The 18,088-nt window shown below is 36.8% G+C and overlaps 1 non-coding gene across 1 annotated transcript; it reads right to left on the bottom strand.

The window, feature by feature from the left end:
• Positions 1 to 1,142: 1,142 nt before the first annotated feature.
• On the bottom strand, positions 1,143 to 1,249 carry LOC131830905 (U6 spliceosomal RNA). Its single transcript, XR_009353438.1, has one exon. It is a non-coding gene; the product is annotated as a U6 spliceosomal RNA (small nuclear RNA).
• Positions 1,250 to 18,088: the final 16,839 nt, after the last annotated feature.

Raw genomic sequence — 18,088 nt, 5'->3', positions numbered from 1 at the left:
GTTTTCGTTGAAAGAAATCAGGAAGCCAGTGTTTGATTTATTCTACTATTGAGCTTGGTGTAGAATGAGTACTAAGCTATTGTGTTTTATGTTTGTTTGTTTGTTTGTTTTGGTTGTTTTTTTCTTTTTCTTTAAAGAAAAGCTATCTGCCTTTTTAAGCAGCTTGCTACAAACATAGGAAATATATTAATATCATAGTACTGAAGCAAGTGGAATGAAAGAAGTTTAAGTGGAGAAGTATATTGGTAAAATCCCAAATATCATTTAAAATGTCACAAGGGGATGTTTGAAGGGACTTTTTCACTTAAAGACAAAGTATCCCATTTATAGTTTTTTAAAGCAACTTCTTTGAGCTTAAATTTGCTTATTATTAGTGGATTTTGGCCCAGGGTTTACGTTCCATCTTTTTAAGGATGGCAGATTATTAATGTGTGTTCTGGAAAGCTTTGAGCAAAGCTGACTTCATTTAATATTGTCCATGTTATAGGTGTTATGCTATAAGAAGATGAGTCATGTAATTTTCAGTGAAAAAAATAATTATAGCAGGTATGAGGAGATATTATAGTCTTCATGCCTTTCCTGACATATTACATAGTTATAAGACAAATTCTCATTAGAACAAATGGAATTGATGTGACCCTCCCTTATTTTTTGGTATCAGTTAAGTGGACAGTGAGGTGTTTTGTTTTTGTTGTTGTTTCTTCTTTGGATAATAAATATAGTGAGCTCCTTTTAAAGATTTGCCATGCTCCTCCATATTTGAATTTTTTCTTTGCTGGCAATTTATGTGACACTAAACTTACAACCCCCAAAATGAATATATAATTTTCTATTGTATTCCGAAGTAGAGAACACACTGAACGTATTTTTAAAAATCACAAGCAATTTCAAGAAACTTTAGACTGTCCTTTGGCATTATTCCTCTCCTGGTCAGGAGATGGTGTCTAGGGTGTCAGGATCAGCCAGGTGAAGGAACAAGGGGCAAATGTGCCAGTTATTTGGCACCATTTTTTAAAGATGTTTTCTCAGAAACCTCAGTGCTTATATATCACTGATCAGAATCTAGTCACTTGGTCACCCTTATATGTAAGAGTGTTTAACCATATGTATAATTACATATATGGGAAAGTGGCTATTTTAAAAAAAAATATGAACGCTTCACAAATTCGCATGTCATCCTTGTGCAGGGGCCATGCTAATCTTCTCTGTATTGTTCCAATTTTAATATATGTGCTGCGGAAGCAAGCACAGAAAATGGATATTTGGCAGACAACTAGTAATCCACTCAACAATCCTGACCACTTATTTCAGGGCTAAATTTGCATGCATTTTCTCTTCCTGTATTACCAGGTAGATGTTAAAATTCTCATCTTGCAGATGAGGAAACAGAGGTTTAGATGGGCTAAATAACTTCCTGCAGTCACAAGGCAGCATGGTGTAGGACTAGGAATTGAATTTACTTCTACTTGACCCAGCTGCTATCTTAACCACTGTACCTCATTGTTCCTGAGATGGAGCTCCAGGTCTCTTTTTGGCTTTATTTCAGGAAACCAGAACTGGATTCCAAAGATGAATTAATTCCTCTGAAAAACATACAGGGAACCAGGGTTGATGTACAAATATAGTAACCTTTTAAAAATTTCATAGGTCTAAGATGTCTTATGAATCTGCTTGCTTTGCTGTTTCTTGATTTATTAAGGAGACAGGGCCCCATCATGGTCTAATATGGTAAAAACATTTAAAGTTAAAAAGAACCTCTCTCCACAAAAGGAAGTTTTAAATATTAGGTTTCTGATAATTGTATTTTATAAATCTGCTTAGCTTATTTGTTAAAAAAAAAAATCTAGATAAATTGGTAGATAGTTGGAGTAGCAAGTGGTGTTAGTAGATTAATCCCAAACCTGTTTTCAATCCCCTTCATTTTTTTTTCCCCTTTATGAAAAGAGCTGAAAGCTACATACTTGTTCTTACAGTCTCTACACTATGAATGGTGAAATGATACAGTCAGGTTAATGATATATAAAAAAGTCTCTTCAGATGTTTCTGGGACAATTTTTCCTTTCCTGGTAAAGAGGACAGATACCGCAGATACATTTCTTCCTTCCTCCTGCCTGGATTTAGACCCAACGGTGAGCCCTAGCAGTCATTTTTCAACCAGAGATATTCAGATACTGGCTCTGATGACACTGAGTTGCTGAATCAATGCTTACCTACAGATTTCTTATTTTCTTTATCTACTTTTAGTTATGTTATCTTTTACTTCACCTGAAATTAATTCTAATATAATTAGTCATTGCCTTTCAATAATGGGACACAACAATTAGCAGGTTGTTTTATTAAAAAAAAAATATTGTGTGTATTGGCTCAGTATAGAGAAATAAAAATTCATGTAAGCTTTTTGGATCTGAAAAGTAAGTAAATTGCATATTGAATTTAGATAGCCACAAAAGAATTGCAAATATGGCCCACTGCCAAATGTTTGTTTTGTTCACCAGGATTTTCTTCCAGAGACAAAACAAACAAGATATTAACAAAAACTGGATTGCCTTCCTAACATGTTATCAGCTCTTGGCTGTCCAAAGTTGGATAAAGTGGCTGTCTTAGTCAGTTCAGGCTGCTATAACAACATACCACAAACTAGATGCCTTAACAAGAGAAATTTATTTCTTACAGTTCTGTAGACTGGCCAAGATCAAAGTGCTGGCCAATTCCGTTTCTGTTGAGAGGCTTGCCTTTGGCCTTCTTGCTGCATCCTCACATGGCAGAGAGAGAAAGACAGAGAGTGGGGGAGAGAGAGAGAGCTGGAGTTAGTTCTGGTGTTTATCTTTTTATAAGGCTGCCAGTCTCAGCATAAGGGCTCACCCATATAACATCATTATTCCCAAAGCCCTCACATCCAAATGTCATCATACTGGAGATTAGAGTTTCCAAATATGAATTTTGGGAGGACGCAAACATTCCATCCATAGCACCGATCTTCTAGTACACACAACATTAACAGAGGTTCTCAGCTTAACTCATCTTGGACCAAACCCAATCCACAAGAGTGGATTTTCAATAATTATATTTTCAGTATAACTCTCTGGCTCAGAATTTCCTTTGTCCATACAAAAGAAAAAATTGTAAGCAGATGCAAAGAATATACTTAAATCTTTATTTACTGTTTTTTGTTTGTTTGTTTGTTTGTTTTGTTTTGTTTTTTCTTTGTTTTGTTTTTGCCAGAACAAGCTTTTAGTTCTTTCTATATTTCCACTTGTTTGAGAACTTTGGGTCATATCTAAATTTCTTTTCAACTCTAAAATTATGGTACACATAATAAGTGGATGTATCCTTTATTCTACAAACTTAATTGGTGTTCATTTATACTTTGTTCTCATTTTTCATCTTATGTAGTTCATGAGAACTGTGGTTGAGAATTTAGCATTTAGAAATTAAACTTGGACTTAGACTCTACATTGATCAAGGTAAGAGAATCATGAGATTTGGATAAAAACTGAGATGGTGCAGATGGTGAAGGTGATGATATTTAGGAGACAACACTGACAGACGATGGTAGTATATTTTTTGTGGTGATGGTGATTTAGAGAGTGTGGGATTTTTTTTTTTTTTCAGTTTTGCCTTGGCGCCTCCTTACCTAGATTTGAGTTAATTTGGGTTAATGAGTCAATTTGTGAACATACTGATTTTGAGGTATTGGTGAGGTAGATTATTTATCAGGTAGAGATGTCCAGCAAGTATTTATGTGGATTTAAGTTAGTAACTTAGAAAGAAAAAAATGAAACTACAGATCTCAGTTTGAGAATTAGAGCCAAAAATGTGATTGACAAAACCATAGATGTAGATTAATTCATCCAGAACTAGTATGTAGATTCAAAAGTAGATGAGAAGAGTGCTTGTTAAGGATCCTGAGTAATTGGATCATTTAAAAGGAAGATGCAGAAAGGAATCCTCCTCCCCTCAAAACAAGACAGCAATGAGAGTCATAGAATGAAATTCAAGGAGGTGGAGTGGTTTTTTTTTAATACTACATATTATTATCTATATTTATGATAATGTATATTAGATCTTTATGGATTATTTACTACTACTTATAAGTTTTTGCCCTTAAACACCATCACTTTCCCACTCCTCCCCCATCCCCTGGTAACCACCATTCTATTCTGTTTTGTATAGGTTTAACATTTTTAGATTCCACATATAAATGGTATCATGCTGTACTTGCTTTCTCTGACATCTCTCATAACATAATGTGTTCAAGTGCGTCCATCTTGTCACAAATGGGAAGATATCTTCCCTTCTCATTGCTGAATAATATTCCATTGTGTATGTGTACCATTTCTTTTTCATTTGCTCACCCACTGATGAGCATTTGTGTTGTTTCTATATTTTGGCTATTGTGAATAATGCTATAATAAATATGTGAGGGCATATATGCCATCAAAATCCCATGTTTAGTTCTTTTGGGCATATACTCAGAAATGGAATAGTTGGAGTGCACAGTAGATCTATTTTTAATTTTTTAAGGTACATTCACATTGTTTTTTATGATGATTGGAGCAATTTACATTCTCACCATTAATGTATAAGGGTTCTCTTTGGGATGGGGTTGCTTAAAGAGAAGAAGGCCAGTGATATCAAATCCTGCTGAATATTCATAAAAGATAAAGACTGAATAATGCCAACTGAATTTCTTCATTATAAGAATGTTGTTTAACATAGCTGGTGGCAGAGTTAAATAGACGAGAAAATGTAGAAGGACTAATAGCTAGAGGGGGCACAGCAATGGAAGAAATATATACATTTTAAATTTAAAGCATTATGATAAGCATGCATCTATGCTGATGAGAAGAGCTGCTAAAGGGACATTGAAAATGCAAAAGAGAACAGGAAATACCCGAAGAAGCAAAATAGGTTGTGTGTGCTATATATAGGTAGAATTGGAAGGAACTGTAGTGAGAATTTAGAGTGCACTGGCATGCCGTGGTTAAATGTGGAATTATATCCTGCATGCCATAGGGAGATCATGAGTATTTTTAGTTAAAAGATCAAAGATATTTTATTTATATTTTTAGAAGACCATTTTAGCTAACAATGGGAGGATGAATTAGAGAAAGTAAGACTTGGAGCAAGAACAACTGAAGAAAGTAAGCCAGAGGGAGATGGACAGAAGGAATAATTGTAGAAACATTAATTTTTGAAGATCAGGAGTGTTTAGTAATTCACTACCTGTGGGAAATAAAGGGCAAAGTAGCTAGAAGACTTGAGAAAGATTTAAAGTTCCTAATGGAGGCATCTAGTGAAATCCTGGATAAAAATAACTAGGAGGATTTTGAAATCTGAGTTACATTTTAGACATTCTGAATTTTGGCTGCCTTTGGAATATCCAAGTGGAGAAATATCATTTAGGTAATTGGAAAAGTGGGATGGTAAGGTAGATGGACAATCAAATTTGGATACAAGGCTGTCTGAAATATTTGTGATATGGATAATAGCTGATAGCCCAAGGCAAAATACTAGAGGAGTTTGCCTGATAAGAACAGGCACAGAGAGAGAAAATAAGGGCCTTGTATGGAACTTTGGGGAAGGCACACTAACCTTAAGAGGCAAATAACAAAAGGAAAATCAGTCAAATGGTGAAAATAATACCCAGAAGGTTAAGAATTGAACCAGAAGAGACTAAAATCATAAAAAAGTCTCCTCGAATCAAATTGTGTTCAAATGCTGGAACAAGATCAAGTTATAATTTAAAAGTGCCCATTGAATTTGCCATTGGAAGACCATTTCTAATTGAAGTGTAGACTTTTTAGTTGAATGATGAAGGAAAACTCCAGATTACAGAAGGCTAAGGTATTCACAGCAGTTAGTTAAGGAAGTACAGACAGAATGCAAACCACTAGACACTGGTTAATGAAGGGAATGGAGGACATAGGAACAGAAAAGGAGTTATTTTCTTCTTGCCTGAGGTTATTTTTTAGGAGAGATTTTGATAACTGTGAAAGCCCATGTTTACTCTTTGTTATTAGAGTAGCATGTGCATCAATATCAGCATCAATGATGCTGAATATTTATGCTTGCCTCTTAGGATCTATCTTTCAATAATTTAATGCTCTGACATTACAGATTTTAATGCCATAATGGTCACCCAGTTAGACGAGGGAACATCGTATAGAAGCTCTGTCTTAAAATACATTCTAGGTTGTTAGTAGTAGATATTTCTAACTTTCTTCAGGGCTTTCTTTATTGTCCCATAGATAATTTGATTTGTTCATCCTAAACAAGATTGAGTATTTTAATTAAGTCTTGATTAGTGGTAAGTACATTATGACGACATCATTTTAGAAATATCAATTTTACATGGAAAATGATGAGCATCGTATAATTACTTATTTTCATCAGTATCACATTATTTCTTGTTATGGCTTATTTTCATCTGCATCTTATTATTTCTACTTATATTAGTGACTCTTTTAGTTTAACTTTTGTTTTACTGGGTTATAAGTTAAGTTTTAGAATTTTATTTCCAGCTAAGAAAAAAAAATGGAAAATCATTTCTCCTAAAAGATCTCCTTGAATACATCTGCAGATTTCATCCTTGTTCATGAACCTAACTCTTCCCAACTCAATTGTATTTTGAGATATTTGATACCCACATTGGAGTCTCTTTAAATGCTAGAAGTTCATCATAGTCAAATATGCTTTTCCTTTTTCACAGTATTATTTGCATATTCACCTTATATTAATATTTGAAAATTGGTGATGTCTTTAAATGAAATTGAAATCAGCCAAACTTCACCTATTAAATTCTCTTTAGATATGGTCTCTCTATATATATATACTGTTACTTACATATAACATTCTATCAATTATGTATGAAATGTACACTATATATGAAAATGCATTCATATGGAAAAGAATATAGTAGCTACATTTGAAAACTATAAAAAAATATCGTGTATCTGCTTAATTGAAATGTAAATAGGGAAGCAAAAGACTAAGAAAGCAATTTATTTCATCATGTCTTCCTGAATAATCTAAAGTAAGGCATAAAACAATGCCATTTCAATACTAAAATCCTTTGATCTGAACTGACTTTTAACATCAAACAAGAAAATTTTGTTTAGAATATTTTTGAATAGGGATAAATTTTGGACAGAGATAAAACATAGTTAATTTCAAAGATATATATTAATTTCAAAGATATATTTCAGAAAGAGATATATATATTCATATATATATTCATATTTAGATATCTATATAGTCACATATACATATATGTGTGTGTGGTGTGTATGTGTGTATATATATGTGCATATGTGTGTGTATGCATATGTATGTGTGTGTATACACACATACATACACATATGTATATGTATGTATGTGTGTGTATATATATATATATATATACACACATCACAAATCCCTGGTAAAGGTGAAAAGAGTCTAGAAGCCATTTCACACAGGTTGGTTGGTTTTGACAGTGCCTCAGAACAACCTTTGAAGAAGGTCTATGAAGCCACATTAAGGGCTGACCCTGGAAACATGGGGTTGTGGGAAGCCAAGGCAAAGAATTGGTTAGGCTGCTATCTTTCCTCCTGAAATCTTTCCAGCTGGAAATTTATTTGTTATATACTGAACTTATACATTGATTTTCATTAGCAGAAAGAATTTTACAGTTTAAAAGTGTTTGATCCTATCTTGTTTAATTTTTTCAACAAGCCATAAGAGACTCTTAATCTTACAAAACAAACTGAGGGCTGCTGGGGGTTAGAAGGTATGGAGAGGGTGGTTGGTTATGGACATTGGGGAGGGTATGTGCTATGGTGAGTGCTGTGAAGTGTGTAAGCCTGATGATTCACAGACCTGTACTCCTGGGACAAATAATACATTATATGTTAATAAAAATAATAAAATAAAAAAATTATTGAACATTTACCATGTGCTGTTAGATCTGATGATCCAGAACCAAACCATTATTTTTTATCAAAATGAAGAATAAATTTACAAATGAAAAAAAAAGTTTGAATGCCATGGATGCAACCTCTTACTTCTCCTTCAGTGTTAGAGATTAAGAGGCCTCTTCACGTAAGTGAGTTACAGATCGAAGCATAGAGGATAGGTCTGTTAAAAAAATACTGCTGCATTCTTCTCTTCCTGATTAATGAAAATTGTGTTATGCATTTAAAATTACTGATGTTTTTCATGTGTTTTCCTTAGAATATGAGAAAATTACATGGAGTCTCAGGATACACAGGATTTTAGATTAGAAAAGAATTTTTGAAATTAAGTCCAAGGTCCCTTGTCTGGCAGGAATCCTTATGATATCAGGAAAAGGGGAACACAACTCATATCAATGTGTTCAGGACAGGGATCCTGATAACTCCTCAAGTAACATTTCATTACAGAGCAGTTCTTAATAATATAAAGTACTTTCCAGTGTCAGTTAAACCCTCATTCCTGTAAGATCAACCTATTAAACTTCATTTTTCTCTTTAAAATAGTAAAGAATATGGGGCATCTGTGTGGCTCAGTGGGTTAAAGCCTCTGCCTTCAGCTCAGGTCATGATCTCAGGGTCCTGGGATCGAGCCCCGCATCAGGCTCTCTGCTCAGCAGGGAGCCTGCTTCCTCCTCTCTCTCTGCCTGTCTCTCTGCCTACTTGTGATCTCTATTTTTCAAATGAATAAATTAAATCTTAAAAAAAATAAAATAGTAAAGAATAAATCCTAACCATTTCCCATATTGTGGTTTGGCTTGGCAATTTATGTGAATGTAGAAATGTGCTGATGAGTTGGCATTCTGGCTAGTTTCTTTGCCCAGACTTTTGGTTGTGGGAATTGAGAGACTTTCCTAGAGAGGGCTCCATGAGAAGCAGTATCTTCATGGTAGATCCTTCAGGTAGAACTGATTGATAATGATGAATGACATGTAATAATGATAAAGAGGAGAGTTAACTCTTTCTGAAGACTTGTGTTCTAACTTTCCTACATATATTTACTTATTTAACCTCCACAATACCCTGTGAGTGAATACTATTGTTATCCTAATTTATTGATGATAAGCGAAGTTGCCCAAATTCATGGAACTAGTAAATGATAGAGTATGGATTTGGAAACAGAAAAACTAATAGTAATAATGTTTGGAGAGTCCAGAGGGCACACTGGACAGGGTCAAGGAGAAATGGGAAAAGGCAAGGAAGTGGCTGAGCAGTAAGATGGTGATTAGGGAAGGAAAGTGCAGAGTCACTTTGCTTTGGAGAGAACCTGTAGTCAGAACTTACTGCTTATAGTGTGTAGAGAGAACACAATGTTTTTACCAGGGACTCTTGTGTGTTATATTATTCATCTTTCTTGACAATGAAATGTGGCTTCTAAACATTTCCTCTATGGCAATAAGCTCTAAGCAATGGTTCTTATTCATTTTGGATCATGGGCCCTTGTTGAAGAGGATGAAAGCTTTTCCTCTGGAAGGAGGAAAAGACTCATAGACATAAATACCCACAGAAAATATTTTCCAAAAGTGCAGAAGAACTGAGGAAGGCATATGATTTTGGAAGGGCCCTATAGGGAAGTAGGGACTGGAGGCTATTTCCCAGCGATCCTTAATGGGACAAGGAGAGACCTATGTGATAAACACAGATATGGAGAAGTCAAAAAGTATGGATATTAACTGCAAGAGCAAAGAAGGATACAGATCAAATTCAGAAAATCTTAGGAGCTTCTGCTTTGTGACTTCACAAATTATAGTGCATTACATAACACTCATGCTATATTTGATGTCATTGAAACGTATTTCCCATGGAGGTAAGTGAGAGTGTCAAAGCTTTACTCCTGGTCCAAAGGCAGGGCAGCATGGAGTAGGCTGCACTGATTCCTGATCAAATAGAAAGAAGCAAAAATGAGGCAACACACAGGGTGAGGGGACTTATCAGTGCCTCAGGCCCTGAATTTGGAGTTTGGGTTTAAATCCCCCAGCCTCTAAGGACAGGGAAGATCTTCAATAACACTGATGTTAAATGCATATACTGGCGAGGTTGTTTCCCTGCACTTCTAGGGTTTCTTGGACTCTGAAGCACTCCACATGCTTTAGTCTTTGAACTGCAAAAAAATGTTTCTCTAATATGAAGCTGGCTTCAAATGACAAAAACGTGACCCTAATCAATCACAAGCTGCCTTTCTACTGTACAGGAATCTGAAGCTCTCTGTGAGTTTCCTTTTGTGTGTCCCTATTTTTCCTTCATGCGTCACTGAAGACTGAACAAGTTCGTTATTGAAGCCACTGCTTACGGACACTCAGGGCACTGATGGTGTCTTAGGTGTCATGTCAGTTCTCTGTTTTCACTTTTCTGTTCCCTTTGACATGGTACCTGCACCAGCAGGGAATGTTCTGTGGGAAGTTTGAAAGTTAATTTGAAAGTTAGTTAGAAAGCTATCTCTACTGGCCAAAGGAATGCCCCAGCACACACAGGGCTGAGTCCAGCTTTCTCCATGGTAGAAGTCCTGTGTTATTTCACAGGCCTTTGTTTGCCTGATTTTGCTAAAGAAGCAAAATCCACCAAAATAACTCTGTGATATCACTGTCTTCATCTAGTTTTGAAGAAACAGTGGATTCCAAGACATTTTTGAGTTTGTAAAAAGAAGTGAAGCCTACACATATTTTCCTTTTAGTTGCCCAAAGAGCTAGAATGTTCTTGCCAGAAAGGATTAAGGATCAAATTATATTGACATCTGTATACTATCTTCAGCATACATCAAATGCCCTTCTCATTTTTTTCTGTCTTAAGGGACAGACAATCCAGAGGTCAAACAAAACAAAGGGCCATCCTTTAGGACCATTACCAGAATTGGTAAGAACTGTTTACTTGGGTGGGTCTTAGTTAAAATATTGAGATCTAGTTACTTGGAATATAAAAGTGAAAATGATATTCTTTCTGTCCTTGCAAGGTTTGCATGGTAGCTATGAATATAGGTACAAAGGTCCCTTTCTCTCTGTCCTTCCTCTCCAGTAGTGCTCTCTCTCAAATAAATAAATAAAAATCTTTTAAAAAAATAAAAAAATAATTAACATAATAAACTGTTTGTCAGTTAATAAGCCTGGCAAAACCCTAGATTCTTGAGTTCATTTGCCTTGCTCCCTCTAATTTCTGCTTGGTTTTAAAATTTCTGATATCACCCCAGTGAGCTGAGTTGTGAACTGAAAAGCATTAGTTAAGTCTAGAAGTGCCCAAGTGTGGTAGACAGAATTCTAAAATCGCCACAAATAACCCATGCCCTTGTATAATCCACTCTCTTTGAGTGTGCATGGCATCTGTCGATATAATGAGGTTTTGCTCTCAAGACTATGTTATATTTATTATGTAGCAAATGTGATGGGATTTTTACAAATATAATTTATGTTCATAATCAGTGGATTTTGAGTGAATCGGAAGAGAGATTATTATCCTGGGTGGGCCTGACATAACTCATGAGTCCTTTAAGAGAGGGTCTGGAGCCCTCCTTGAGTTCAGAGAGATTCTTTGGCCGATCATGAAAAGGAAATGGACATGTGGTAAGAAGACCTCATTCTGTTATTCATCCTGCCACCATGCCTGTGCTCTGTACTATGCCCTTTCCCAGGTTGTAGGACACAAAAACCAGGAAGACATAGCAGTTACTTTTAGAGAGGTCTCACCTTAGTGTGAGAAGGAACATGCACAAACACTTGAAGTAGTAGATAAATGGCATTTGAGAAGTTTTCAGAGAATAATATTGAATCGGAGTACAGGGACTACTCTCTTTTCCCCAGATACCAAAATCTGTCCCCAAAGAAGTTTGCTGGCACTTAAGCGGAGTTCTGTGGATAAGCAGGACTTGCCTAGTGGATGAAGAGCTGGGAGAGGGAAGGACATTACTATTAGAGTTAAATGAATAATCAAAGCACAGAGGTAAATGTGAAGGTAACAGAGTGCTTATAGGGGAGCAGCAAGAGATGAGGCTAAAAAACAAGAACTTGGGACAGACAGTTCTTTATGCTCTACAAAGAATTTTATACTGTATTGCAGAGGCAATGGGAATTATTGAAGGCATGTGATCAAATTTATACTTTTAAAAAATATTCTGAGTAAATGTGGAAGATGGTTGGGAGGGAAAATGAAGAGTGAAGGAGACCAGTTATTACATTCTCCCCATTTGTCTAAGTAAACCAAAGGGAAAAAAACGGTTTGATCCAAGACAGTAGTAATGATGGTATGGATGGAGAAGAAATGATAGATGTATTATAGAGATATTTAAGAAATAGAACTGGCAGGGTTTAGTGTCTGTATGTCAGATGGAGAGTTTGAAGTTGAGGTAGGTTTCTGGCTCTGCTGGGTCCATTTTAGTGTACGCAAGATAGAGGGAGAAATTAGATTGTAATCAGAGTATAGCTGGAGGAAGGGGAAGGGTATCAATTTATTTTAGGTTATACTTCCTTTCAGTTGTGGTGAGGTCTAGTAGACATTTTGGTCTATAGCCCCTGTAGCCTTAAAGAAGGGTTAGACGTGGAGATGGAGAGTCTGAAGTCATTAGCATTTCCATTGAGGTGATGCTCTGTGTGTAGATTAAATCACTGTGAGTGAGTGTATAGAATAAGGACAGAAGGGTGTGAAGAACAAACCTGGAGCATGTCAGCATTTAAAGGGAAGGTGGTGTAAAAATAACTGAATATGTAAACAAAATATCAACCATCAGAAATGTGGAATAGTTGTAAGAGTCACGTGAAAGCCAAAAAAAGGAGACAGTTGCAGAATGGGAGAAATGATAGACTTTTGCATATGCTTCAGAGTTTGATTAAGGTAACTAAAAGATGCCCACTGATTTTGAGTTCAGGGGTAATAACTGGCACTTTAAATTTTCCTTCTGGCCTCACTTCTCCTTTGTAGCACTAGTATCCAAATTTTGTTTCAGGGAAACTTGACCTTGACTTCTCCACTGTAGTTTATGTATGTTGGGTAAAGCTGTCTCGACCTTGCTTTGGGGGTGAAGCCCAGGGCCAAAACAAAGCCAACCACACATTCTGGCCTCCTGGTCATCATGATCCATTTAGGGAAGGCGAGTAACACAAGTTAGGCTAAACAGAGCCAATAGGATCAAATCTCCTGGACTGCCGCTTCCTGTCGGTGAAAGAGAGAAGAATGAGGCACAAACAAGTCAGTTGCAAGAGAAAGAGAGCAGGGGACAACAGTAGAAAAGACTGTTGCCCGAACTCCTCAGTCCCGCTTTTATTAGACAGAAACAGTAACCAACAGAAGAGCCAAAGAAGGCCAAACGTTAGTCATATGCCCTGTAGATAAACAAGAAGGAGGGCAAAATATGTCTGGACAAGCAGTATAAAGTTTATAGTTGAACAAGCACACTCAAAGGATTTCTCTAATTAGCCACAGGTGCTCTCCAGGGGGAACGGGGAGATAACAGAAAAATGAAGCAGGCGGCGTTCTCCCTGAGCCGGCTGGGCATTCCCCGCTGCTCAGCTTCAAGGCTGTATATCGACCTCTCCCCCAAAGGCCTGTTGCCAGTATGTGTTTTTCTTAAGGCTCTATCTAAATGTGCTTGGTAACTAGTAAAATTTCCCATGGGTTATATTTTAAGTAATACATCATTCTGAGGGACAGTTGCACAGGACTTTGTGTTTGTTTTTACCATAAGATTAAAAGGTGTGAATCAAAGTAGACTGAAGCTGCTTCTGTTGTATTGTGACCATGTTCATCCTGGAAACAGAACCAGTGCTGAGGAAGTGACCTGAGAAATAGGGAGAAGCCACAGTCCGGCTTGAAACTAAACTTAACCCTGTATTGCTCAGTTATGGGATCTGAAATGCTTCTTTTAAACCCATGAAGCAGAACAAGGGTGTATCAGTGGGCCTTCAATGTTTTTTAAAATATCTTTTATTTATTCTTTTATTTGTTCATTCAAGAAACATGTATTGAGACTCCACTCCGCACTTTGTGCTTTTCTAGGCACTAGAAATGGGGGATATAGCAGTAAATAAGCAAGATAATACTTTATATCTTAGAACATGCATTTTAATGGGAGATACAGAAATCAATGTAAGTAAACACACACACATCTAAATATAATTCAGATAATACTGCCAGGAAGAAAATTGGGAAGAATAAAAAAATAGAGTGATTTTGTGTTCATATTCGAGGTGGAAAATATAGGGAGGTCAGTGGAGTGAATTTCTTCATAACATGTCAGTGAAAGAGAACATTTTATTTGAAAAAGCTAAAGGGTTGAAATTCATTCAACAATCCCTTGATCTTCAGAGGAGGTTTTGTTTTGTTTTGTTTTGTTTTCCCCTTCCTTCTTTTGTATCTGATACTCACAGGAAAACAAAAATTTCCAACAGTGCTTGTTTTGAGACTCTCATGTCCAATTTTTTAGAAAAAACCTCTAACTATGTAATATGAATTGCATCTGAAGGAATAAAATCCAAAAGAATTGGTTGAGGCCATTCTGGGTCCTACCACCTTAAATGGTGAGTACAATATTAGTCTCCAAAACGATGGCCTGAATTGGACAAACTTTGGAATGAGATGCTCTGTGAAAGGTGAATATTCAATCACAGACTACGTTGTTGCTTTTGAATGTGTTTCTTTCAAGCTGGGTTAGAAGATGACTTGCCATAGGCTTACAGGGAAAGGGCTGCCTTGGCAAGGAAACAGACCCTAAGCTCTGTCCTTTTCATCTGTCTTTAAAATTAAAGTGAGGTTCAGCAGATACCTTGAGGAAAGATATTAAATTGCAGATTTTACAGTTTTGTTGTGCCTGCAATTTCCCAATGTTGCTAGTGAGAAGCTGAGAAGGCCCTTAAAAGCCTTTGTGCTTGGCACCTGCAGAAATCTAATTTCTGATGAATAGGGCCCTAATTGGGTCAATTATTCTATTATACCACACAAGAGTACTTCAAACTGCTGCTTCAGTAAAGAGAGAGCTGTAGTCTCCCCACTGGTGTTCTCCAATTTGAACAGAACTCAGAATCCTGCATTTAACTTTTCCTTTCCCAGTGTCAATTTTGTCCTGTCAATTTCCATTTATCACATGTGAGTCAACATAGAAGTGAAACCACTTTTTTCACTTTTTGAGACCAGGGATAAGATTACAAAAAAGATTTTCTGATTCCTTTAAAAACTTTCTCATAGGGGCACCTGGGTGGCTCAGTGGATTAAGCCTCTGCCTTTGGCCCAGGTCATGGTCTTAGGGTCCTTGATGGAGTCCCGCATCAAGCTCTCTGCTCCTCGGAGAGCCTGCTTCTCCCTCTCTCTCTGCCTGCCTCTCTGCCTACTTGTGATCTCTGTCTGTCAAATAAATGAATAAAATCTTTAAAAAAATAACTTTGTCATACATTTGCAAATATATGAGGCAGGTACTTTAGTGAGGCTTATTCAAAGGGAATTTTTTTTTTTTAATTAACTGTTATTATCTTTAGACAAGGAAGAACAGAGTAATCTGCATTTACTTGTGGGTATGATACTTCTGCACATTTATAAACTCTAATTTCCATTTTATTTCCTTATTATTTCAAAGGACTACACCAGTTAGTTTTTCAGAATCACACATACCATGTGAGTTAGAAAGGAAAACAGTTATTTGGTAGCTGTTGCATGATGATGCTTATAAACTCATTATTTTTTTTTAATTTTAAAATTTTTTATTTTTTATAAACATATATTTTTATCCCCAGGGGTACAGGTCTGTGAATCGCCAGGTCCACACACCCCACAGCACTCACCAAAACACACCCCGCCCAATGTCCATAACCCCACCACCCTTCTCCCAAACCCCATCCCCCAAGCAACCCTCCGTTTGTTTTGTGAGATCAAGAGTCACTTATGGTTTGTCTCCCTCCCAATCGCATCTTGTTTCATTTATTCTTCTCTTACCCACTTAAGCCCCCATGTTGCATCACCACTTCCTCATATCAGGGAGATCATATGATAGTTGTCTTTCTCTGCTTGACTAATTTTGCTAAGCATGATACGCTCTAGTTCCATCCATGTTGTCGCAAATGGCAAGATTTCATTTCTTTTTATGGCTGCATAGTATTCCATTGTGTATATATACCACTTCCTCTTGATCCATTCATCTGTTGATGGACATCTAGGTTCTTTCCATAGTTTGGCTATTGTGGACATTGCTGCTATAAACATTCGGGTACACGTGCCCCTTTGGATCACTACGTTTGTATCTTTAGGGTAAATACCCAGTAGTTCAATAGCTGGGTCATAGGGCAGTTCTATTTTCAACATTTTGAGGAACCTCCATGCTGTTTTCCAGAGTGGCTGCACCAGCTTGCATTCCCACCAACAGTGTAGGAGGGTTCCCCTTTCTCCGCATCCTCGCCAGCATCTGTCCATTTCCTGACTTGTTGATTTTAGCCATTCTGACTGGTGTGAGGTGATATCTCATTGTGGTTTTGATTTGTATTTCCCTGATGCCGAGTGATATGGAGCACTTTTTCATGTGTCTGTTGGCCATCTGGATGTCTTCTTGGCAGAAATGTCTGTTCATGTCCTCCTCTTGATTGGATTATTTGTTCTTTGGGTGTTGAGTTTGCTAAGTTCTTTATAGATTTTGGACACTAGTCCTTTATCTGATAAGTCGTTTGCAAATCTCTTCTCCCATTCTGTCAGTTGTCTTTTGATTTTCTTAACTGTTTCCTTTGCTGTGCAAAAGCTTTTGATCTTGATGAAATCCCAATAGTTCATTTTTGCCCTTGCTTCCCTTGCCTTTGGCGTTGTTCCTAGGAAGATGTTGCTGCGGCTGAGGTCGAAGAGGTTGCTGCCTGTGTTCTCCTCAAGGATTTTGATGGATGAGGTTGTTCTTCCATTGTGAGTCTATTTTTGTGTGTGGTGTAAGGAAATGGTCCAATTTCATTTTTCTGCATGTGGCTGTGCAATTTTCTCAACACCATTTATTGAAGAGGCTGTCTTTTTTCCACTGGACATTCTTTCCTGCTTTGTCGAAGATTAGTTGACCATAGAGTTGAGGGTCTATTTCTGAGCTCTCCATTGATCTATGTGTCTGTTTTTGTGCCAGTACCATGCTGTCTTGATGATGACAGCTTTGTAATAGAGCTTGAAGTCCGGAATTGTGATGCCACCAACGTTGGCTTTCTTTTTCAATATCCCTTTGGCTATTCGAGGTCTTTTCTGGTTCCATATAAATTTTAGAATTATTTGTTCCATTTCTTTGAAAAAGATGGAGGGTACTTTGATAGGAATTGCATTAAATGTGTAGATTGCTTTAGGTAGCATAGACATTTTCACAATATTTATTCTTCCAATCCAGGAGCATGGAACATTTTTCCATTTCTTTGTGTCTTCCTCAATTTCTTTCATGAGTACTTTATAGTTTTCTGAGTATAGATTCTGTGCCTCTTTGGTTAGGTTTATTCCTAGGTATCTTATGGTTTTGGGTGCAATTGTAAATGGGATGGACTCCTTAATTTCTCTTTCTTCTGTCTTGTTGTGGTGTAGAGAAATACAACTGATTTCTGTGCATTGATTTTATATCCTGACACTTTACTGAATTCCTGTACAAGTTCTAGCAGTTTTGGAGTGGAGTCTTTTGGATTTTCCACATATAGTATCATATCATCTGCAAGGAGTGATAATTTGACTTCTTCTTTGCCGATTTGGATGCCTTTAATTTCCTTTTGTTGTCTGATTGCTGAGGCTAGGACTTCTAGTACTATGTTGAATAGCAGTGGTGATAATGGACATCCCTGCTGTCTTCCTGACCTTAGTGGAAAAGCTTTCAGTTTTTCTCCATTGAGAATGATATTTGCGGTGGATTTTTCATAGATGGCTTTGATGATATTGAGGTATGTGCCCTCTATCCCTACACTTTGAAGAGTTTTGATCAGGAAGGGATGCTGTACTTTGTCCAATGCTTTTTCAGCATCTATTGAGAGTATCATATGGTTCTTGTTCTTTCTTTTATTGATGTGTTGTATCATATTGACTGATTTGTGGATGTTGAACCAACCTTGCAGCCCTGGAATATATCTCACTTGGTTGTGGTGAATAATCCTTTTAATGTACTGTTGAATCCTATTGGCTAGTATTTTGGTGAA

The sequence above is a fragment of the Mustela lutreola genome, chromosome 4 (genome assembly GCF_030435805.1).
Source record: "Mustela lutreola isolate mMusLut2 chromosome 4, mMusLut2.pri, whole genome shotgun sequence".
Lineage (NCBI taxonomy): Eukaryota > Metazoa > Chordata > Mammalia > Carnivora > Mustelidae > Mustela > Mustela lutreola.
Note: the sequence above shows the minus strand (reverse complement) of the source record. Positions and strands in the feature narration are given on the sequence as shown.